Source organism: Pan paniscus, chromosome 13 (genome assembly GCF_029289425.2).
Source record: "Pan paniscus chromosome 13, NHGRI_mPanPan1-v2.0_pri, whole genome shotgun sequence".
Taxonomy (NCBI): Eukaryota; Metazoa; Chordata; class Mammalia; order Primates; family Hominidae; genus Pan; species Pan paniscus.
In genome coordinates, this window is record NC_073262.2 from 15400198 (window position 1) to 15424667 (window position 24470).

Genomic DNA, 24470 nt, shown 5'->3' on the forward strand with positions numbered 1-24470 from the left:
GGAGCCTGTAATCCTAGCTACTCAGGTGGCTGAGGCAGAAGAATTGCTTGAACCTGGGAGCCAGAGGTTGCAGTGAGCCGAGATCACGCCACTGCACTCCAGCATGGGCGACAAGAGTGAGACTCTGTCTCAAAAAAATTAAAAATAATAATAATAATAATGCCCAAGAAAATAATTGTAATTTCATACTAGCACGTATTTTGAGGATTGCACAACATGATCACTACATCCTTTTCTCAGAAATTCAAGCTGGTTTGGCATACTAAAGCCATCACTGCAAAGGAACATCAAATAAACAGAATAAAGAAGAAACCCACATGCTAATTTCAATAGATGCAGGAAGTATTTTAAACAAAGTCAACACCATTTCATCATAAAAACACCCAATAAACCGGGGATAGGAATTTTCTAAACACCACAATCGGACTTTAGCACCATCTCCATTGTCAGGGCCCAGTGCTCTACTCCTAAGATCAGGACCAAGGCACCAAGGCTCATTTTCATCACTGTATTCAACACTGTACGGGAAGTTCCATCCACAACAAATAGGAGAGATAAAGAAGTAAAGAGAACTTATATGTGTTAGGAAGCAGTAAAAACAGCTACTCACAGATCACAGGAGCTATCTTATGTACAGAAATATCATGACGAACCCCCAAAATATTATTAAAACTAGTAAACTACAACACAAAATGTCAACACACAGTAATCTGCTGTATTTCCAGACACTAGCAACAAACAACATGAGAATGTAATTATGAAAACCATTCCAGGCTGGGGGTGGTGGCTCATACCTGTAATACCAGCACCTTGAGATGCTGAGGTGGGAAGATCTTTTGAACCCAGGAGTTTCAGACCAGTCCGGCCAACACAGGAAAACACTCTCTCTACAAATAACTTAAAAATTAGCTAGGTGTGACAGTACATATCTGTAGTCGTAGTTACTCGGGAGACAGAGGAGGGAGGATTGCTTGAGCCAGGAGGTTTAGGCTGCAATAAGCCACGTTCACACCACTGCACTCCAACCTGGCCAACAGAGCAAAACCATGCCTTGAAAAAAAAAGAAAAAGAAATTACATTTTAAAAAATCAACAGGCTGGACATGGTAGCTGACACCTGTAATCCCAATGCTTTGGGAAGCCAAGAGAGGAGTATCACTTGAGAACAGGAGTTTGAGGCCAGCTTGGGCAGGACAGCAAGACCCTACCTGTACAAAAAATCAAAAAAATAGCCAGATGTGGTGGTGCACACCTGTAGTCCCAGCTACTTGGGAGGCTGAGGTGGGAGGATCACTTGAGCCCAGGAGACAGAGGTTGCAGTGAGCCATGATTGTGCCACAGCACTCCAGCCTGGGAGACAGAGTGAGACCCTGTCTCAAAAAAGTAAAAACAAAGCAATTGCTCTTAGAAATATGGGTTTATTTCTGAACTCAAAATTCAGTTCCATTGATCTATTCAATTGATTATAACAGAATCATGTTGATTTTATTACTGTTGCTTTGTAGTAAGATTTAAAATTTGGAAATGTGAGCCTCTGAGTTGTTGGTTTTTTGTTTTTTTTTTTTTGACACCATTTTGGCTATTCTGCATCCCTTGATATTTCGTATAAATGATAGGATCAGCCGTTGACTTCTGCCAAAAGGACGTTGGGATTGTAACAGGAACCACAAAGAATCTGTAGGTGGCTTTGTGTAGTACTGCCACCTTAAGAATTATTAAGTCTTCTAGTTCATGAATATGAGGTGTCTTTAAATTTATGTAAGCTTTCTTGAATTTACTTCAGCAATGTTTTGAAATTTTCCATGTACAAGTTATTTTGTTGTTGTTTTTTGTTTTTTCCAGAAATGGGGTCTCAATCTGTCACCCAGGGTGGAATGCAGTGGTGAGATCTCGGCTCACTGCAACCTCTGCCTCCCGGGTTCAAGCAATCCTCCTGCCTCATCCTCCCAAGTAGCTAGGATTACATGTGCATGCCACCATGCCCGGCTAATGTTTTGTATTTTAATACAGACGGGGTTTCACCGTGTTAGCCAGGATGGTATCGATCTCCTGATCTCGTGGATCCACCCTCCCTGGCCTCCAAAAGTGCTGGGATTACAGGTGTGAGCCACCATGCCCAGCCTCATGTACAAGTCTTGTACCTTGGTTAAATTTATTCCAAATAATATTATTACTGTTGATTGTTTTTTGACAGTCTCACACCATCACCCAGGCTGGAATGCAGTGCCACAATCCTAGCTCTTCAGCATCGATCTCCTGGGCTCAAAAGATCCTCCCACCTCAGCCTCTGGAGTAACTGGAACTACACATGTGTGCAAGTACAACCAGTTAACTTTTTAATATTTCTGTAGGGACGGTGTCTGGCAATGGTGCCCAACTTTCTTTCTAAAATTTTTTAAAATTCTAAAATTTTAGCCATGAATCAGGCATAAATACTCTGATGGTTAATTTTAGGTGTCAACTTTACCAGATTAAGGAGTACATGGAGAGCTGTTAAAGCACTGTGTGTGGGTATGCCTGTGAAGGTGTTTTCAGAAGAGGTATCATACTGGTATAACATATCACAGCATATCGTAAGACCGATATGACACCCAAAAGACTGCTGTGACACCCGTAAGACTGATGTGAAGCCCACAAGATTCATGACACTCCTAAGACTCATATGACACCCATAATACTGATATGACACCTGTAAGGCTGATATGACACTCGTAAGACTGATGGGACACCCGCAATATTGATATGATGCACACAATAAAGACATGACACCCGAAATACTGATATGACACACACAATACTGCTATCACACCCCTAAGACTCACGTGACACCCTCAATACTGATATTTCAGACACAATACAGATACAGCATCCAGACTCTCACCGGGATGCTTGGTACACAGCTTCCACTGACCTGAATTTGGATTGGGTTTGGCCTCTATAGTGAAGTTTGATGTCGTCTCTGCTTTACTGACATGGTATTACTGGGGTTGTTTATAATTTACTTTACAGTAATTTCATACTTCTAGGAATCTTGCAATAGCAGTGTAAAGTGTAACTTATCCCTTCTCTTAGACTCCTCAGCAGTTACAGCAACTCCACACAAAACACTCCAGTGTATTTTACCAAAGCAAAGATGGCCTCCCAGCTAACCATCACGTAACTCCCAAATCAGGAAATACAAGGTCTCTAGCTGACAATCCAATCCACAGACCCATTTCACTTCACTGCCTGCCCCAACTGGGAGAAAGGGTCTCTTTCCATTTGGATTGGTTTTTCCTTTTTCTGGAATGTTCCTGAGCTGTCCCTCAGTTTCACAACTTTGGCAGATAACTCCAAGCTGGGTCTGCCCCGTGTTTTCTCCTGAGCAGATGCAGACCCTGCGTCCAAGCAGAAACACCTCAGCCCAATGCTTGCTCTCCTCAGTGCAACCCACCAGAAAGAGCACAATCCACCCACCCACAGCTGGTGATCTCAACTTTATAATAGCAAAATTCTCATTTCAAACCAAAGGTTCATCATGTCACTCTCTGATTTAACTTTTACAATGGGTTCCCACTGGCCTTAGAACAAGGACCACAGGACTGACCATGACCTCCACACACTGTGTGCTCCTACTGCTGCCCTTTCCAAGGCATTCAACCCCAGTGGCCTGCAGTCTCGTATGCTCTCTCTTACGGGACACAGCAGCCTCCTGGGTGTCTTGAGTATTTAATGCATATTTCCTCAAGCCATTCACCCAATGTCCACCCTTAGCAAATTGTCTAAGACGTTGTCCAGCGAAATCCCTAAAGTCACAGCAGGTGTGGTATCTAACAGTAGTAAAGTTAATAATGTGGTTTTTCTAAAAACAAACATAATTATTTCTTAGATAATCTGCAAGAATCACCCACAATTTGCAGATCAAGGAAATAATAGTTTAATGGAACCAAAGTCCATGTATGAGATAATTAGGAAAGAAAAATGAAATCTCAGTGTTGAACAAAAGGCAAATGGCACGACTAATTACTGAAATTTAATAAGAACACACTGGGCCGGGCATGGTGGCTCACGCTTGTAATCTCAGCACTTTGGAGGGGTCTGAGGCCAGCCTGGGGAACATGGCAAAACCTCGTCTCGACAAAAAAAAATACAAAAATTAGCTGAGCATGGTTGTATATACCTGTAGTCCCAGCTACTCGGAAGGCTGAAGCGGGAGGATGGCTTGAGCCCTGGAGGATGCAGTGAGCCGAGATGGTGCCAGAGCACTACAGCCCGGGCAATCGGGCCAGACCTTAGAAACACTCTCCTCCTGACTCTTCAGGGAGCCAGACAGAATTCTCTCTCTTCTGCTGCCTCCTTTGTGTTTGAATATAAAACACACAAATAAAAGCTTTGTGAAATAAATTTAACCAAGCTAAACAAAACACCTAAATAAAAGCTTTGTCTGGGAAACTTGCTCATCCTCATGTCAATTTCTATTACTGGAGAGCCAAGAAACCCTGGTCAGTAACAAATACCACTGACAGCTCATTCCTGCAAAAGGTGTTGCGTTAAGCAGGAATTATTTTTAAATAATTAAAGCTTGTCATTGGGTCATAAGAAATTGTTTAATATAACAATTCCCTCAATTGAAAACAAGATAAACTAAGAAGTATATTTTTAAAATATTATTGATGGAAACAAATAGCAGAAATACATAGGATTAAGAATTCTGTTGAAAACTAGAAAGAGATAAATTAGAAGTCAAATAAGAGAAACTTATTGGCCAGGCACAGTGGCTCATGCCTGTAATCACAGCACTTTGGGTGGCTGAGGCGGGCGGATCAGCTGAGGTCAGGAGTTTGAGAACGGCATGGCCAACATGGCAAAACCCAGTATCTACTAAAAATACAGTAATCAGCCGGGCATGGTGGCACAGACCTGTAATCCCAGCTACTCAAGAGGCTGAGGACGAATTGCTTGAACACAGGAGGTGGAGGCTGCAGTCAGCCGAGATCTCCACTGCGCCACTGCACTCCAGCTTGGGAGACTGAGCAAAACCCCGTCTCAAAAAATAAAAAATAAAAAAAAGGAGAAACTTATTGAATCAAACTGGAAACTGAGAGAAAATGGGTGATTTCCTAGTAAAAATACACATTAACAAAATGGACTCTAAAATAAGGAAAATTTAAATACACCAATTAGCATAGAAAAGCTTGGAGTGACCCTTAGAGATCCCCATTAAAAAAGGACCCCAGGGGCAGGGCGTGGTGGCTCAGGCCTATAATCCCAACACTTTGGGAGGACAAGGCGGGCAGATCACTTGAGGTAAGGAGTTTGAGACCAGGCTTGCCAACATGGTGAAACCCCACCTCTACTAAAAACACACAAAAAATTACCCGGGCATCATGGCGCACACTTGTAGTCCCAGCTACTTCGGAGGCTGAGGCAGGAGAATCGCTTGAGTCCAGGAAGGGGAGGTTGCAGTGAGCGGAGATCGCACCACTACACCCTAGCCTGGGCAACAGAGTGAGACTGCATCTCAAAAAAAAAAAGAAAAAGAAAAAGAAAAATACCACAGGGCCGGGCGCAGTAGCTCACACCTGTAATCCCCAGCACTTTGGGGAGGCCGAGGCGGGGGGATCACCTGAGGTCAGGAGTCGAGACAAGCCTGACCAATATGGTGAAACCCCATCTCTACTAAAAACACAACATTAGCCGCATGCCTTTAATCCCAGCTACTTGGGAGGCTGAGGCAGAAGAATCGTTTGAACCCAGGAGTCAGAGGTTGCAGTGAGCCGAGATCTCACCATTGCACTCCAGCCTGGGAAAAAAGAGTGAAAATCTGTCTCAAAAAAAAAGTGGGGGAGACCTTAGGCTGGGTGCAGTGGCTCATGCCTGTAATCCCAGCACTTTGGGAGGCTGATGTGTAAGGATCACTTGAGCCCAGGAGTTCAAGACAAACCTGAGCGACGTAAAGATCCTGCTTAAATTAGCAGTGCATGGTGGCTGGTGCCTATAGTCCAAGCTACTTGGGAGGCTGAGGCAGGAGGATTGCTGGAGCCCAGGAGGTCGAGGCTGCATTAAGCCATGATCACACCACTGCACTCCAGCCTGGGTGACAGAGCAAGACTTTCTCTCTTAAAAAAAATAAATAAATTCAATCAATAAAAATGTAAAGGCTAGGTGCAGTGGCTCACGCCTATAATCCCAATAATTTGGGAGGCAGAGGCAGGTGGATCACTTGAGGTCAGGAGTTACAGATCAGCCTGACCAACATGGTGAAACCCCATCTCTACTAAAAATACAAAATTAGCCAGCATTCTGGTGCACACCTGTATTCCCAGCTACTCAGGAGGCTGAGGTAGGAGAATTGCTTGAACCCAGGAGGAAGAGGTTGCAGTGAGCCAAGATCGGGACATTGCACTTTAGCCTGGGCAACAGGAGTTAAACTCCGTCTTAAAAAACAAACAAAAAAAATTTTTTTAATTAAAAAAAAAAAAAAAGCAGCCAGGCATGGTGGCTCAGGCCTGCCTGCAATCCCAGCACTTTGGGAGGCTGAGGCGGGTGGATCACTGAGGTCAGGAGTTCGAGACCAGCCTGGCCAACATGGTGAAACCCCACCTCTATTAAAAATACAAAATTAGCCCAGCATGGTGATGCAGGCCTGGAATCCCAGCTACTCAGGAGGCTGATGCAGGAGAAGTGCTTGAACCCGGGAGACGGAGGTTGCAGTGAGCTGAGATCGCGCCACTGCAGTCCAGCCTGGGCGACAAAGTGAGACTCCATGTCAAAAAAAGAGGCTGGGCTCAGTGGCTCACGCGTGTAATCCCAACACTTTGGGAGACCAAGGCGGGTGGATCACGAGGTCAGAAGTTCAAGACCAGCCAGTCCAAGATGGGGAAACCCCATCTCTACTAAAAATACAAAAAAATTAGCGGGGCCTTGTGGCAGGTGCCTGTAATCCCAGCTCTTTGGGAGGCTGAGACAGAGAACTGCTTCAACCTGGGAGGTGAAGGTTACAGTGAGCTGAGATCAGGCCACTGCACTCCAGCCTGGGAGACAGAGCTAGACTCCATCTCAAAAAAAAAAACCACAAGAAAAAAAAAGATACGAAAAGACACTGCACGGCCATACGGGTTTACAGCTCAGTATTAAGTAACCTTAACAAAATCTGATTTTATTTAAAATGGTCAAGGCCAAGGGAAAAAAAGATTAGTGAGTTTCTTCAATTAATTTTACGGTATCGTGTCAAAGCTTGATATAGTTAATACATTTCAACTAACTTAGGATGAGAATGTTTATAAAACAGACGTCATTTTATGTACCATTACAAATACACTGTAAATTAAACAGACTTTCTTGACAAAAGAAAAACTGTTGTTGACGAGTTCACTTCCATTAGACGCACACAATGGTTTTTTTGGTTTTGTTTTCAGTTGTTTTTGTTTTTTGAGACAAGGTCTCGCTCTGTTGCCCAGGGCTTGAGTGCAGTGGCGTGAGCATGATAATGTGCCTACTTTTCCATTTTCCTATGTTGTTTCCACTATGTTAACAAATGAGCCTGAAAACACGGAGCACTGACCAGGCGAGGTGGCTCACGCCTGTAATCTCAGCACTTTGGGAGGCCAAGGTGAGTGGATCACCTGATGAAGTTGGGAGTTCGAGACCAGCCTGACCAACATGGAGAAACCCCGTCTCTACTAAAAATACAAAATTAGCCGGGCGTGCTGGCGCATGCCTGTAATCCCAGCTACTCGAGAGGCTGAGGCAGAAGAATCACTTGAACCCGGGAGGCGGAGGTTGCAGTGAGCCGAGATCGCGCCATTGCACTCCAACCTGGGAAACGAGCGAAAGTCCGTCTCAAAAAAAAAAAAAAAATGAGCACTGATCCAGGGGCGCCTGTTTCCTCGACCTCAGGCTGTGGCGCCTGCCAGTCCCCAACATCCCCACCGCCCGACGGCGTCTCCGCGTTCCTCCTCCTCTCCCGGCACCAGGGTCTCTCCCCAGAAACAAACTCGCATTCGTAACCGGCATCTTGGCCTTGCGCTGGGGGTGACTCGCCCAAGCCGCCATGAAGGGACGCTTGCACAAAGTGAAGCCCAGGTACAAACAGCCCGACGGGAAACGCGGCCGCGCTCGCTCCGCTGCACTCACAGCGGGGGCAGGAAGCCTTTTCCTCACCTTCGCCTCCGCGGCCCCAGGTGTCCCGGAGCTGCAGCAGCGTCTCCCTGTCCTCACAGCGGACGCGGCCCCAGGTGTCCCCAGGTGTCCCAAGCCCCGGCCCCTCCTGGGTGGGTGCTGAGGAGAGGAAGCTCCGTCCTCACAGTGGAAGCCCCAAGGACGCCGCCGTGTGGTTCCGACACGGTTCGCGCGCGCCGCCCTCCGGGTTTGGCAGGGCCGGGCGCCCCCTCGCGGCAGCTCTGGAGAATCTCTGGAAATCAGCGTCTGATTTTTTCCAGGCCGTAATTTTGGAAATTTCAACTGAACTGGAGCCCACCATCCCGTGCCTTGACCGGAAAGCATGGAGATAGCAATCAAAGAAGATGGCCAGTTCACGCCTGTAATCCCAGCACTTTGGGAGGCCGAGTCGGGCGGATCACTTGAGGTCAGGAAATCAAGACCATTCTGGCCAACATAGTAAAACCCCATCTCTACTAAAAATACAAAAATCATCTGGGCGTGGTGGCACACGCCTGCAGTCCCAGCTACTCTGGAGGCTGAGGCAGGAGAATCCCTTGAACCCGGGAGGCGGGGGTTGCAGTGAGCCGAGATCGCGCCACTGCACTCCAGCCTGGCGACAGAGCGAGACTCAATATCAAAAAAAAAAAAGAAAGAAAGAAAAAGAAAAAATAAAAAGAAAGAAGGAAAGTAGAAGGAAGAAAGGAAGGGGAAGGGGAAGGGAGAAGGAAGTTAAGAAGAGACTCCAGGCCAGGTGCAGTGGCTCACGCCTGTAATCCCAGTACTGTGGGAGGCTGAGGTGTAAGGATCACTTGAGCCCAGGAGTTCAAGACAAACCTGAGCAACGTAAAGATCCTGTTGTCTGTGCCAAAATTTTGTTTGTTTGTTTGTTTGTTTGTTTTGAGACGGAGTTTCACTCTTATTGCCCAGGCTGGAGTGCAATGGTGCAATCTTGGCTCACTGCAACCTCCACCTCCCGGGTTCAAACAATTCTACTGCCTCAGCCTCCCGAGTAGCTGGGATTACAGGCACTCGCCACCATGCAGGGCTAATTTTTGTATTTTTAGTAGAGAACGGGTTTTGCCATGTTGACCAGGCTGGTCTCAAACTCCTGACCTCAGGTGATTCCCCCCACCAACGCCTCCCAGAGTCATTCACGCCTGGGATTACAGGCATGAACCACCGCGCCCGGCCAATTTTTTTTTTTTTAATTAGCTGTGCATGGTGGCTGGTGCCTATACTCCTAACTACTTGGGAGGCTGAGGCCGGAGGATTGCTGGAGCCCAGGAGACCGAGGCTGCAGTGAGCTGTGATCACACCACTGCACTCCAGCCTGGGTGATAGAGCAAGACCTTCTCTCTTAAAACAAAACAAAACAAACCGAAAAAAGGCTGGGAGTGGTGGCTCACGCCTGTAACCAACCCCAGCACTTTGGGAGGCAGAGGCAGGTGGATCACCTCAGGTCAGGAGTTCGAGACCAGCCTGCCCCACATGAGGAAATCCCATCCCTACTAAAAATACAAAAATTAGCCAAATGTGGTGGTGGGCGCCTGTAATCCTAGCTACTCAGGAGGCTGAGGCAGGAGAATTGCTTAAACCCGGGAGGCGGAAGTTGCAGTGAGCCAAGATCGCACCACTGCACTCCAGCCTGGGCGACAGAGCAAGACTCTGTCTCAAAAAAAAAAAAAAAGAAAAAGAAAAAAAGATGGCCAGTAGACAAAACTCAATTTATTTTCTTTCTTTTCTTCTTACTCTTAAAAAGGGTCTCGCTCTGTCGCCCAGACTGGAGTGCAGTGCTAAGCATGATAATGTGCTACTTTTCCATTTTCCTGTGTTGTTTCCACTACGTTAACAAATAAGCCTTAAAACACCAAGCACTGGCCAGGTGAGATGGCTCACGCCTGTAATCCCAGCACTTTGGGAGGCTAAGGCGGGTGCATTGCCTGAGGTCAGGAGTTCGAGACCAGCCTGGCCAACATAGTTAAACCCGTCTCCACTAAAAATAGAAAAAATTAGCTGGGCGTGATGGCGGGTCCCTGTAATTCCAGCTACTCGGGAGGCTGAGGCAGGAGAATCGCTTGAACCCGGGAGGCGGAGGTTGCAGTGAGCCGAGATTGCGCCATTGCACTCCAGCCTGGGAAACCCAAGCGAAACTCCGTCTCAAAAAAAAAAAAAAAAAAAACACGAGCACTGATCAAGGGGCGTATGTTTGCTCGGCCTCAGGCTGTGGCCCCTGCCAGTCCCCAACCTCCTGACCGCCCAATGGCACAACGGCGTCTCCACGTTCCTCCTCTTCTCCCGGGACCAGGGTCTCTCCCCAGAAGCAAAATCGCATCCGTAACCGGCATCTTGTCCTGTGCTGGGGGTGAGCGGCCCAAGCCTCCATGAAGGGACGCTCGTACAAAGTGAAGTCCGGGTACAAATGGCCAGACGGGAAACGCGCCGCGCTCTCTCCGCTGCACTCACAGCGGGGGCAGGAAGCCTTTTTCTCACTTTCTCCTCGGCGGCCCCAGGTGTCCCGGAGCGTCTCCCTGTCCTCACAGCGGACGTGGCCCCAGGTGTCCCGAAGCCCCGGCCCCTCCTGGGTGGGTGTTGAGAGGAAGCTCCGTCCTCACAGTGGAAGCCCCAGGACGCCGCCGTGCGGTTCGGACACGGTTCGCGCGCGCAGCCCTCCGGGTTTGACAGGGCCGGGCGCCCCCTCGCGGCAGCTCTGGAAAATCTCTGAAAATCAGCGTCTGGATTTTTCCGGGCCGAGATTTTGGAAATTTCAACTGGAATGGAGCCCGCCATCCCGTGCCTTGACGGGAACGCATTGAGATAGTAATCAAAGAAGATGGCCAGTTCACGCCTGTAATCCCAGCACTTTGAGAGGCTGAGGCGGGAGGATCACTTAAGGTCAGGCGTTCGAGACCAGCCTGGCCAACGTGGTGAACCCTCATCTCTACTAAAAATACAAAAATTAGCAGGCGTGATGGCGCGTGCCTGTAATCCCAGCTACTCTGGAGGCTGAGGCAGGAGAATCGCTTGAACCCGGGAGGCGGATGTTGCAGTGAGCTGAGATTGTGCCCTGCACTCCAGCCTGGGCAACAGAGCGAGACTCCTTCTCAAAAAAAAAAAAGAAAGAAAAAGAAGATGGCCAGTAGACAAAACTAAATTGATTTTCTTTCTTTTCTTTTTAAGAGACAGAGTCTCATTCTGTTACCCAGGCTTGAGGACAGTGGTGTAATCACAGCTCCTGGGATCAGCTTCCAGCTCCCGGGTTCAAGAGGTTCTCCAACCTCAGCCTCCCAAAGCACTGGGATTACAGGTGTGAACCACCGTGCCCAGCCCCACCTGATTTTCTTTTATTTATTTATTTTAATTATTTTATTTTATTTTTATTGGGGGGGTGGGTCTCACTATATTGCCCAGGCTGGTCTAGAACTCCCAAGCTCAAGTGATCCTCCCAACTCAGCCTCCCAAAGTGCTAGGATTACATGCGTGAGCCACCATGCACTGCCTGACTTTCTTTCTATCAGCAATAATGTATAGGAATAATTTGAACTTGAAATTTAAAAAAATCATTTACAGTAGCACCCCCAAAACTGAATTTATTAAGTATAAATGTAATAAAATACATCCAAATATGTATTCAGAAAACCTTGGATCATGGTTGGGAAGAATAAAAAATATATAAATAAATGCAGATACTCCTTGTTTAGGAGCAGTGCACTCATTACTGTTAGCTTTACCACAAAGCTAAAGTAGTGAAGACAGTGATATTGGTGAAGGAATGGACAAATAGATGAATGGAATAGAATACAGAACCCAAAAGACCCAAATAAATATAGTCAACTGCTTTTGTCAAAGGGGCAAAAATATTCAATGGGGAAAGAAAAGTCTGTTCCACAGGTGGTGACAGAACAATCAGAAACCATAGGGAAAAAAATGAACATAGATACAAACTTCATAGCTCACCCCTAAAAAATCACTCAAGATAGTCTGTAGACTTAAATTTTCAAATATAAAATTGTAAAATTATAGAAGAAAATCCATATGAGTTTGGATTGGTGATGAGTCTTTAGATACAATATCAAAAGCCAGTTCATAAAATAAAAAAAGATAATGTGGACTTTATTAAAATTTAAAATGACTACTCTGTGAAATATCCCATTAAGAGAATCAAAAAACAAGCCACAGACTGAGAGAAAATATTTTAAAAACAAACCGGAAAAAGACTTGTGTGCTAAATATACAAACAAATTCTAATAACAAAAAGAAAAACAACCCAATTAAAAGATAGACACCTCACCAAAAAAGATATACAGATGACATGCCCGGGTGCAGTGACTCATGTCTGTAATCTCAGCACTTTGGGAAGGGGAGACAGGCAATCACTTGAGGCCAGGAATTGAGACCAGCCTGGCCAACATGGCAAAATCCTGTATCTACTAAAAATACAAAAATTAGCTGGGCATGGTGGCTCGCGCCTGTAATCCCAGCTACTTGGGAGGTGGAGGCAGGAGAATCACTTGAACCGGGGAGGCAGAGGTTGCAGAGAGCTGAGATCATGCCACTGCACTTCAGCCTGGGCGACAGACCAAGACGCCATCTTAAAAAAAAAAAAGTGGAGTTTTGCTGTCACAAGCCAAGAAACTAACAGAAGCTGAAGAGAGGCCCGAAACGGATCCTTCCCTAGTGCCTTCAGAGGGAGCATGGCCCTGCTGAGACAGAGTAGAATGGGACTCGGCCCACCCCCACTAACGTGTTGTTCCATATGTGCCCGCTGACCACCAGACCTTGCAGCACCACCCTCCAGGTGCCATACTCGCTGGCCAGACCTTGCCAACCGTCTGAAATAAACTAAGATAAGCAGCATCTGGCCGTAAGTCTTACTCAAGGGAGTTGACTCTATCACCCACTTGTGCACAAGGCCAGGAGAATGACTGATCCTTACCCCTGGCCTCATTATAATACTAAAGTCCCCACCCAGGTATAGGCTTATCTGCTATTTTCTGATCATGCAACGTATGTGTTAGCACGATTCTTTACTGCATCTGAGTACCCTTCACTCCACCCTGTAGGTGTAACGACACTCACCTAACTCATAAATTATGCATGTCACCCTCCTTAAGACATCACAATGCACTCCCCTTGGTGAGCCAGCCAAGAATCCTTCCTCCTGGCCAACCTTTAGGGCATAAGACTTAATATGTCTCTCTTCTGCTCAACCTTTAGGGGCATAAGACTTAATAAAGCCTTGTCTGGGAAACTTGCTTGGCCTTGTATTAACTTCTGTTTCATGGGAGCCTAAGAACATGTAGTCAGGAATGCTGCCAACATCTTTATTTCCAACTTCTGGACTTCAGAACTGAGAAAACAAATCTCTGTGGTTCTAAGCTACCCATTTTGTGGCACTTTGTTACGGCAGCCCTAGGAAACAAATGCAGGCACGTTCTGCTCCATCTGCCACTCTCTCCAGACCACAGCTCTTCCCCAAGCCCACCCCATGAGAGGCTGAGGACAGAAGCAGGACCCTTCACAGGCCACCATCACTGCCGGATGGTCATTTCCAGCACTGACTGGGAGCTCCAGCCTCATCTCTCAGTTTCCAGGAGCAAGTGGGAGGATGAGGACAAGGAGGAATGAGGGCTCTGGCCTCCCAGGAACTGTCCCTGAACCTCCACCCTGCTGTCCATGAAGCTGCCCCTGAGCCTCCACCCTGACCTCAGCCCAGAGCTGTCCCTGAGCCTCCACCCTACTGTCCCCAGAGCTGCCCCTGAGTCTCCACCCTGCTGTCCATGAAGCTGCCCCTGAGCCTCCACCCTGACCTCAGCCTAGAGCTGTCCCTGAGCCTCCACCCTGCTGTCCCCAGAGCTGCCCCTGAGTCTCCACCCTTACCTTAGCCCAGAGCTGTCCCTGAGCCTCCACCCTGCTGTCCCCAGAGCTGCCCCTGAGCCTCCACCCTGCTGTCCCCAGAGCTGCCCCTGAGCCTCCACCCTGCTGTCCCCAGAGCTGCCCCTGAGCCTCCACCCTGACCTCAGCCCAGAGCTGTCCCTGAGCCTCCACCCTGCTGTCCCCAGAGCTGCCCCTGAGCCTCCACCCTGCTGTCCCCAGAGCTGCCCCTGAGCCTCCACCCTGCTGTCCCCAGAGCTGCCCCTGAGCCTCCACCCTGCTGTCCCCGGAGCTGCCCCTGAGCCTCCACCCTTACCTTAGCCCAGAGCTGTCCCTGAACCTCCACCCTGCTGTCCCCGGAGCTGCCCCTGAGCCTCCACCCTGCTGTCCCCGGAGCTGCCCCTGAGCCTCCACCCTTACCTTAGCCCAGAGCTGTCCCTGAACCTCCACCCTGCTGTCCCCGGAGCTGCCCCTGAGGCCCACCCTGCTGTCCCCGGAGCTGCCCCTGAGGCCCACCCTGCTGTCCCCGGAGCGGCCCCTGAGGCTCCACCCTGCTGTCCCCGGAGCTGCCCCTGAGGCTCCACCCTGCTGTCCCTGGAGCTGCCCCTGAGCCTCCACCCTGCTGTCCCCGAAACTGTCATTGAGCATCCACCGGGCTGTCCCTAGAACCCAGAAAGCCTAGGGCTGGCCAAACCTCACCCCTCACTCCTCCTCTGGCCCCTCTTCCCAGCCATCAGCACTTTGGAACAGCCATGAAGCCCCTTTTAATCTCTAGAAAGGTGCCTCAGGAAGGCACAGAGAGGTCACACCAGGTGGTCATGGTGCCTTACCTGTGTCCACTGGGCCCAGGCTGGCCCTTTAAGGGGATGATGGTGGAACAGCTGAGAGACCACACCCCTCTTCTCAGAGAGGCCAGGGATAAAGAAAAGGGACAGCCGAAGGAGGAACCTGTGGGCAGGATGCTGAGGGTAGAGGCTGCTCCCCACAGGCACTGAGCAGAGGGATCCTTCCTCCCTGAAGCTGCCCCTGAGCCTCCATCCAGACAGGACCTCCGACCACTGCTAGGGGCCCATTCTCAGGAGGTTCAGTCCCAGACAAGGGCTCCGGAGACTTAAGTGCATTTTCCCAAAATGGACATGATTCATCTGGCAAGTCAGGGACCTAGAACATCCAGGACCGAGCCTTGCTAAGGACGGAAGGGAGTAACATGCCCCGGTGGGGGACGTGGGGGCCCAGTCCTCCTGTGGCAGATAGGCAAGTGGCTGTGCCCTCCACTCCGTACACCCTGCTGGCAGCACATGCTCTGAGCTCAGGTCCCAGTGCCTTCCTGCTCCTCCTCCAGGCCCACAGATTTCCAAGGACCCGCTGGGCCACAGGTGAACAGTGCAGTGGCCTCCTGGACACAGGGCTCCAAGGCTCCTCGTCGGGTGCCAGCACAGTCCTGGCTCAGCAGCACACCAGCCCTGTGGGCCCCCATCTAAGTGTGGAACAGAGTGCAGGAGGAGGGAAGGGCTCAGGTAGCATGTTCAGAACTCATCCTGGGAGCAGCTGCCTCCTTTCTGGCAAGCCCAGCATCCCTCCTCCTCCAGGAAGCCCTCCTGAGGTCCACACCCAGAGGCCAAGCAGCGCCTGTGTCTTGGACATTCTGTCTTTCCTCCATGTGCCAGCCCATCCTCATCATGGGACCCTGAGTCCCTTCAGGCTCCTCACCACTCCACCAGCACAGGGCCTGGTGCTCACGGCAGCCTGAACCAAGGTACAGATGGTGATATCTGCCCAGGACAGAGCCAACTCCTGACAGCATGTGCCTCAAGGCCTTTCAGCAGCTACAGAGACTGGGCATTCCCAACACACACACACACACATACACACACACACACACACAGACACACACAGACACACACACATAAAAACACACAGACATACACACACAAACACACACACAGACACACACAGACACACACACGAACACACACAGACACATAAACACACAGACACACACATACACACAGACACACACACAGACATACACACATAAACACAAACACACACAGACACACACAGACATACACAAACACACAGACACACACACACACATAAACACAGACACACACAGATACACACATAAACACAAATACACAGACACACACATAAACACACACACATACACACACACAAACACACACATACACACACACAAACACACACACACATAAACACACACAGACACACACATACAGACACACACACAGACATACACACACACAAACACACACAGACACACACAAAGACACACACACACACACACACACAAGTCGCTGTCAGGACTGGTGACTTTCAAAGCACTGGGCTAAGGCTAGCAGACCTGGATCCTTCTGTGGGGCCACAGGTGGCCCCCGCCTCCAAAAGGAAGCTGTTCCCTTGGTGAGACCAGGAACCTCCATCCCATGCACAACACACAACACACCCTCCGTCACTGCACTGCTCCCTGGAGACAAACCTACAGCACCAGATCCCCACCCGCGGGTCTAAATAACCCCTGGCAGGTGCCCTGATTCTCTAGGGAAGGGCTGGTGCCTGCAACAGGATGACAGTCCAGGGGACAGTCATGATCTGTGCCCTGCTCAGCCTTGTACTCAGCTGCCCAGGCTCGTGATGGTCACACCTACCACCTCGGGGAAACGGGGAGACTCTGTGAAGAGCCAGGTGCCCGGTTTATGGTTCAAATTGAACATTTGGACAAAAATCTTGAAAACTAGGCTCCTCATTGAGAGAAAAAAAGGATTTTTCTGCATAGTAAGTTGGAGCCGCGGTGTGGAAGGGACATCCTTGCCGCACAGGGCCCAGGGATGCCCTAGGGCACAGGGAGGGAAGATCCTGGAGAAGAGGGGTCAGCTTGGCCCAGACCCCAGGGAGGGGCCCTCACTGCTTCTTGTCCTTTGCCCAAAGTGAGGAGTCTGAGGGGAAAAACCAGAGACCATTCAATGGAGCCCTCCCTCTCCCCCTCCTCCCACCCAGGGGGCATGAACCGCCAGCCCAGCAGGGAGGGGAGGGGCTGATGCAACCCCCAAGTTGCTCACTGGTTCCTGGGCTGTGGGGGCCCAACAGGGCCACAGAGGGGGAAGTGAAGAGCCCACTCCTCAGCTGTGGTGCCAGCATGCGATCCGTAGGGACCAGGGGACCAGGCAGAGCAGGAGCCCAGAGGCAGTGAGAGCCCCAAGGGCAGTGCACACACCACAGACCCTTCCCCACGGCCACAGGACAGACACCTTCGCAGAAGGAGGAGGTGAGACACATGGTGGGTGCAGACAGCCGCAAACCAGAGGGGACAGAGATAAGTCATGAGAAATTTACATTTTCCCGTCAACAGTGGAACTGGAGACATGAGAACAAAAAGAAATCAGTAATGGAGAATAAAGCTAGTTTTTCCCCACTGGAGACACAGCGTATAAATTGAAATACACTGAATATACAAAAAAGGCTCCAAGCACTGACAAGTTTCCCATACTGGCCGCCAACCCTCAGGAAAGCCAACATCTCGGGCAGGCCAGAGCTCTGGGCAACACCTGCCCCCGACGCCCTGCCGTGGTCTCTGCACACACCTGGAAGTTCCCATTGTGCACACCGTAGAGGGGCTGGAAGAACACCGCTGGAGAGGGCACATTCTAGTAGAAGGTTCTCTTCACCCTGAGGCCAGGAGAGGCCAGTCAGAGGCCTATGGGGACCCAGGTGGCCTGAGGTCACTGCAGAGGCTGAGCTTCCTTCCATCAGCAGGAGGTCCGCCCACCTCGTCCATGCCACTGCCTCTCTCCCATCTCATCACATCCCAACCCACTCTCAGGGCAGGACCCAACTGGGCCTCCTTGCCTAACGGCCGCATAGAACTGACTTATACTGAGGCGCGCGTCCTTTACAGCATGAGCTGCGATGGCGGGTTCAGAACGGGGAGTTGTCAGCTAGATCCTCAGCCGGCAGAGGGAGCCGCACCTCCAGGAACTCTGTCTTTGCCATCAGCACATCTGTGGCTCCCATCCAACCCAGTGTCTCCCTGAGCACCTGACTTGCTGCCAAGGATCCAGTGAACCTCCCACAAGGATGTCACCTGGGGCTCCAACCCAAGAGGTGCAAATAGACCTCGCCAACCTCCCTGCAAGGCTGTGCCCCATTTCCCCACCTCAGGGGTCACCACTCATATCTCATCCAGCCAAACGTCCCCTCTATTTCTCCCCCTAAGACCCTGCAATTCCCTCCACCTTGCTCTATCTCCACTTCTTTCACTGGCTCATGCAAAATCATCTCCCTGTGGGCACCCCACTGGCCCCCATTGGCCCCCAGCAGGTTCCCCATGTCCCCTTTCCCAGCAATCCATTCCTCAAAACATAAACTAGGTCGTGTTACACAGTTTCACACTTTCCTTTGCTCCAAGGAGAAGCCAAGCACCCTCCCACTTAGCCCCACCCAACACCCCTCTCCCCACACCCTCTTCCTCACATCCGCGGCCTGACATGGCCCCTTCACTCCCTCTTGTAACCTGACATGTGGTGCATGAGGCGTGATGGTTTATTTAAGGAGGGTCCTTGTCCATCTTGTTCTCTAAGGCATCGGCCAGGGTGAGAACAGAGTCCTGTGCACACCAGATGCCCCAACTGACCTTTCATATAACGTGTGAACAAAAGAACAAACCAAGCTCCTCCAGAGGCAGGAGACTAGGACCCCGGGCTCTTGATCTCGGTGACTCTGGGTCTGGTCGGGACCAAGCTGCCCTTATCTTCAGCCTCTGCCTCAGACCCCCCTTCCCTGCTCTCCCCTGGCAACTTGACAACTCTCTACTGGCCTAGAGTGGAGACTGGAAAAGCCCACCCCATCCAGGACCAGGAAGTGGAGAGGGGAGGGGAGGAACCAGACAAGGGTGGACCTTGACGCCCACCCACCACACACTCACACCTGCACACAGTCACACATGCACACATACACTCAACCACCACACACTCACACATGCAGTCACACATCTGCACACATACACTCACCCACCACACACCCACACATGCACACAGTCACACATCTGCACACAGTCACACATGCACAGTCACACATGCAGTCACACCTGCACACAGTCACACATCTGCACACATACACTCACCCACCACACACTCACACCTGCAGTCACACACGCACACATACACTCACCCACCACACACTCACACCTGCACAGTCACACATGCACACATACACTCACCCACCACTCACACCTGCACAGTCACACATGCACACATACACTCACCCACCACACACACCTGCACACAGTCACACATCTGCACACATACACTCACCCACCACACACTCACACCTGCACAGTCACACATGCACACATACACTCACCCACCACACACTCACACCTGCACACAGTCACACATGCACACATACACTCACCCACCACACACACCTGCACACAGTCACACATCTGCACACATACACTCACCCACCACACACACTTGCACACAGTCACACATCTGCACAGTCACACATGCACACACTCACACCTGCACAGTCACACATCTGCACACATACACTCACCCACCACACACTCACACCTGCACACAGTCACACATCTGCACACATACACTCACCCACCACACACTCACACCTGCACAGTCACACATGCACACACTCACACCTGCACAGTCACACATCTGCACACATACACTCACCCACCACACACACATGCACACAGTCACACATCTGCACACACACTCACCCACCACACACTCACACCTGCACAGTCACACATGCACAAACTCACACCTGCAGTCACACATCTGCACACATACACTCACCCACCACACACTCACACATGCACACAGTCACACATCTGCACACATACACTCACCCACCACACACTCACACATGCACACAGTCACACATCTGCACACATACACTAACATGTACACTCTTACCCGCTCACACATGTACACACACACACACACACATCAGCTACCTACCTGGGCGACAGCTTGAACAGGAGGTAGGTCGGGCCAGTCAGCAGGAGAAAGATGGACACAGCAACAAAGGTGTTGTCTGGCCACCCCCAGGGTGGGATCAGAGGGTCCGTGGGCAGGAAGGGCCCAGGGCTGTGAGCAGCGTCAGTGCCAGGAGGCTCCCCACAAACCTACCTGGCAAAAGTGTGCCCTTTAGTGCCCTGGGCCAAAGTGGAAGGTTTGTGATGAGCCTTGGAGGTTCGTGTCACCTGCTGAAGGACCTTGTGATGGGCCTTGGAGGTTTGTGTCACCTGCTGAAGGACCTTGTGTGAACCACACTCCTGGGCCGCACTCTTCCCATCTGCCACACGGTGGGTCATAAGGTCCCTGGGCCGTCTCAGCACTGCAGTGCGCAAGGGTCAGTCCAGCCCCCATTAAGGACACTGAGGTCATGTCCAGCCTCCAGGCAGGAGCCCAGCCCTAGTGTGCAGCCCCGCCACCCTCACTCCTAACAGGAGCCACTAACTACAGGTTCCCAGGAAGCCCCAGAGTTGCCAAGTGTTTGTGTCCTCCCTACAGACCTCAGACCTTCAGAGGAAGGGGGTCAACTGGGACATGGCTGCCTCAGGGAGGGGCTTCCAGGAGGCTGAAAGGGAGTGGGGGACACCCAGCCCAGACTCTGGAAGTGCGGCAGCCATAGCAGCGCCCACCTTGTCTCTGGGGAGCCTGGAAGCACACGGGCTGGCTCCCCTCGCTCCTCCTGTGCCCCGTCATCCCCCAGCATGGCCGTCTGGACACGCAGCCCGGCCTCAAGGATAAAGCCAGGGTCCAGCTCAAAGGCTCCAAGTATGAGCCAGGTCACCCCGACAATGTGATCCCTGTGCTGGGCCCGCTGTGGGGGTGGCGACAGTTGGCAGGTGCTGAAGGTGGGGCTGGGTCCCTCAGCCCTTGAGGATACACACACGCACACGCTCACATAACACACACATGAACGCACCTGTGTTCACACAGGCACACTCGCCATGTTCACGTGCACGCACACACAGAGAAGGCACACTCACACACAGATACAGCTGCGTTTGCCCACAAATACACATATGCACACACAGGCAAACATGTCTACAGGCGCACTTTCACACTCATCACACCTGCATGCACACTCATATACACGAGTGTGTGCACAGAAGCAACTCACCACACTCATACACGTACACAGAGGCATGCCCATGTGCACACTCACACATACAAACACAAGGCGCAGACACACTCATATGTACACTTACAAACACAAACATGGGTACACTTGTAAGTGCACACATAAACACATGCACACTTACCACACTTATGTGCACACACAGAGACACAGGCACACTCACCCTACTCACACACACACACGAAGCACACACATGTAAATGTCAGCATGTGTGCACACACACACCTGGCTCCAGTTCCTCCCCTCCTCATCACTCCAAGTTGACCTCGCCTTATTTAGAGTGGGGAGTCTGCCCTGGACTGCTGCTCCCAGGAGTGAGGCCCCCAGGAGAAAAGCCAGCCAAAGTGTTACCTCCCAGGCCTCTTCCTGCCTCTTGAAGGCCAGCTCATAGCTGAGAAGTGTGGTCATTGACTCCAAGGCAGGACTGAGGCTCCAGGTCAGGATGCAGTGGCGAGCTGATGTGCTCTGCAAGTCAGAGTGGGTCCAGCTTCACAGGAACAGAGAGAATCCATGTAAGGCTGAAGCCCCATGGGTCTGGGTGTGTCAATCAGCACACCCAAGACTGGGGATCTGAAAGATTCCCAAGGGGCATAGTCAAGACCCTCTCAGACCAGACACCTCACTGGGAGGCTGGTCCAGAAAAGCCCCAGGCGGGACAGGACAGCAGTGACTTCCTTTGGCCCCTGCAGTAACCACGTGGACCCTCCCTTCCCAGGGGCCAAGCCTGCCCCCAGCCCTGGATCTTACTTGGCAGGGACTGAGAACACTTACTGGGCCACAGGCGTCACAGGCTGCAGGGCCTTTCTCCCAGCCCCCAGGCAGCCAGGATGTTCTTGCCAAGGGGCCCTGCCCCACGCCTATAGCTGCTGTTCACCATGTCTCCAGGGCAGGTACTACAGGTCCACCAGGCTGACCTGATCCCTCCCGGACACGCAGTGGTAAAAAGTGATGATGAAATTGTCAGATGGCAGGAGTGCTGCCTTGGGCAGCAACACTACAGTGCACTCACTGCCCTGTCAGATGCACTTCTCTGTGCCATCAGGAGCCTGGTTGCTGAAAAGGGCATGTGTCAGCACCACGGGGCTGCTATACTATCCTGGTGCAGCTGCTGCAATCCTCCCCCTCATCCCTGTCCAGGTGGGCATGGCCCTCCACCCTCACCTGATGAAGGGGAGCCCGGGGCTGGAGCCCTGGCCCAGCTCTGGGGCAGACCAGTGGCAATCAATCCTGAGAATGTTGTTGGTGAGGCAGGTGGAGGTTCCAGCCCTTGGCCCTGGAGATAGTGATGGCTGGGAGCCCACAGTGAGTGCTTCAGAAGAGAGCTGAGTTGGGGGGTTGGGGGGGATCCGACAGCTGACATCCTAGCAGGGCAGTCACCAGTGAATGACCCCAGAATCTGTCCAGGGAAGCACTGGGAGGCCTGGGAAGTGATGGGCTCTGACCCATGGTACATGGGCAAGTCAGAACCAGAGAGGTGTCAAGAGGGTGAAGGAAGGGTCGGTCCAGGGACCGGAGGTAGGGAGGTAAAGGAAGGGAGACTAGAGACAGAGGTCCGGGCTGACCCCTAGAGGACATGCCCCAGCACAGTTTGGGCCAAACCTTTCCCTAGGGGCTCGACATCGGACAACCCAGTCCCCCAAACATACCCTAGTTCTCCACCCACCTCATACAGACACTAGTGCCCAGCCCTCACCTCGTCCATCCCCTGAGACAGAGACTCCCGAGCAGACACAGGTGCAGACGCAGGTGCAGGCCAGAAGCCAGGTGCCCATGTCTCGTCTCAGGGCCTCACTCTCCAAGGTCCAGCCTGCAAGGGGCTGGGCTGAGGGCCTGTGCGAGCCATCCCTCTCTGGAGGGGTGCTTCCCATGAATTGCTCCCTAGCAGAGTGCTCAGTGGATCTCCATCTGCACTCACGCGGTGTCCTGTGAAAGATGCTGGGCACCACTGCCCAGGGTTTACTGATAAGGAACTGGAGCTCAGAAAGGCCGCTTGACACTGCCAAAGACTCATGATTGCAGGCTGTAAGATGCACCCTCAAACTTAGATCCTGGACTCTGACTCAGCTAGATCTCCACATCTGCCAAGAAGGCTCCTCTCTGGGACAGGCATCCTCTGCCAGCCCATCCCCTGTCCCTGGGCCCAGGCCCCATCCTGCAGGGGAGTCGGGATTGGGGGAACCACTCACTACCAACAACCACCACAGGTGCATTTTCTACTTTAATTCCCACAACAGCTCTGTAAGGGAGAAGCACTGTCCCTGTTCACAGGCAAGGAGCTGAGTCCCAAGAAGGGAAGGAGGAGAAATCACTTGCCCAGGGTCACATAGACAACCTCTATGCATTTATTTATTAATTAATTTATTTATTTATTTTTGAGACGGAGTCTCCCTCTGTCGCTCAGGCTGGAGTGCAGTGGCGTGATCTTGGCTCACTGCAACCTCCAACTCCTGGGTTCGAGCGATTCTCCTGCCTCAGCCTCCCAAGTAGCTGGGATTACAGGTGCCCGCTGCCACACCCAGCTAATTTTTTTGTATTTTTAGTAGAGGCAGTTTCACCGTGTTGGCCAGGCTGGTCTCGAACTCCTGACCTCAAGTGATCCACCCGCCTCAGCCTTCCAAAGTGCTGGGATTACAGGCATGAGCCACCGTGCCTGGCCTCTATGCATTCTCTCTCCCTTTTGTGTTCTTACATAAAGACCCATCCCAGGATCTGCCCCAGGAAGGTGGACAAGGGTGGCAGCAGGGTATCCATGCAACAGATGGCACTTCCTGAATTCTATCTGTTGCACCCCTGTTCGAAGGTACCTCCAAAGGAGAGCACCACCAGAAGGACAAAGACCCCCCCTGCTGGAGTGTGAGGCCTGGGTCCCAGGATCTCTGGGGGAGCCAGAGGTTGGCTGGAGATGAGGCGCTGAGTGTCAGGAAGTTCTTGGGTGTGGGAAGGCTACTGATGCCCCATCACCCCATTTGCAGCTCCAGACGGTACACCCATAGCCCGTAGGCAGGAAGCAGGGCCAGCCTGGTTACCAAAGGCTGATTAGTGATAAGGAGAAGAAAAAAAACAGACATACATGCCAGCTACAGGGTGCACACTCTTAAGGAACCCGCACACCCTCAACGGGCATCAGGCACTACTCTAACCCCACTCTGCCCCACTCCCGGTAGCGTATCCAGGTACCCATAGGACAGTCCCCTGTTAAGACTGATGATCAGTAATCCTCACCCTTTCTAGAATGGAGCGTGCAGCCTGGAACCACCAGCCGCAGCATGA

The 24470-nt window shown here is 51.3% G+C and overlaps 1 pseudogene; it reads right to left on the bottom strand.

Annotated features, from left to right (window-relative positions):
* Positions 1-17533: 17533 nt before the first annotated feature.
* On the bottom strand, positions 17534-22972 carry LOC117979280 (interleukin-9 receptor-like; annotated as a pseudogene).
* Positions 22973-24470: the final 1498 nt, after the last annotated feature.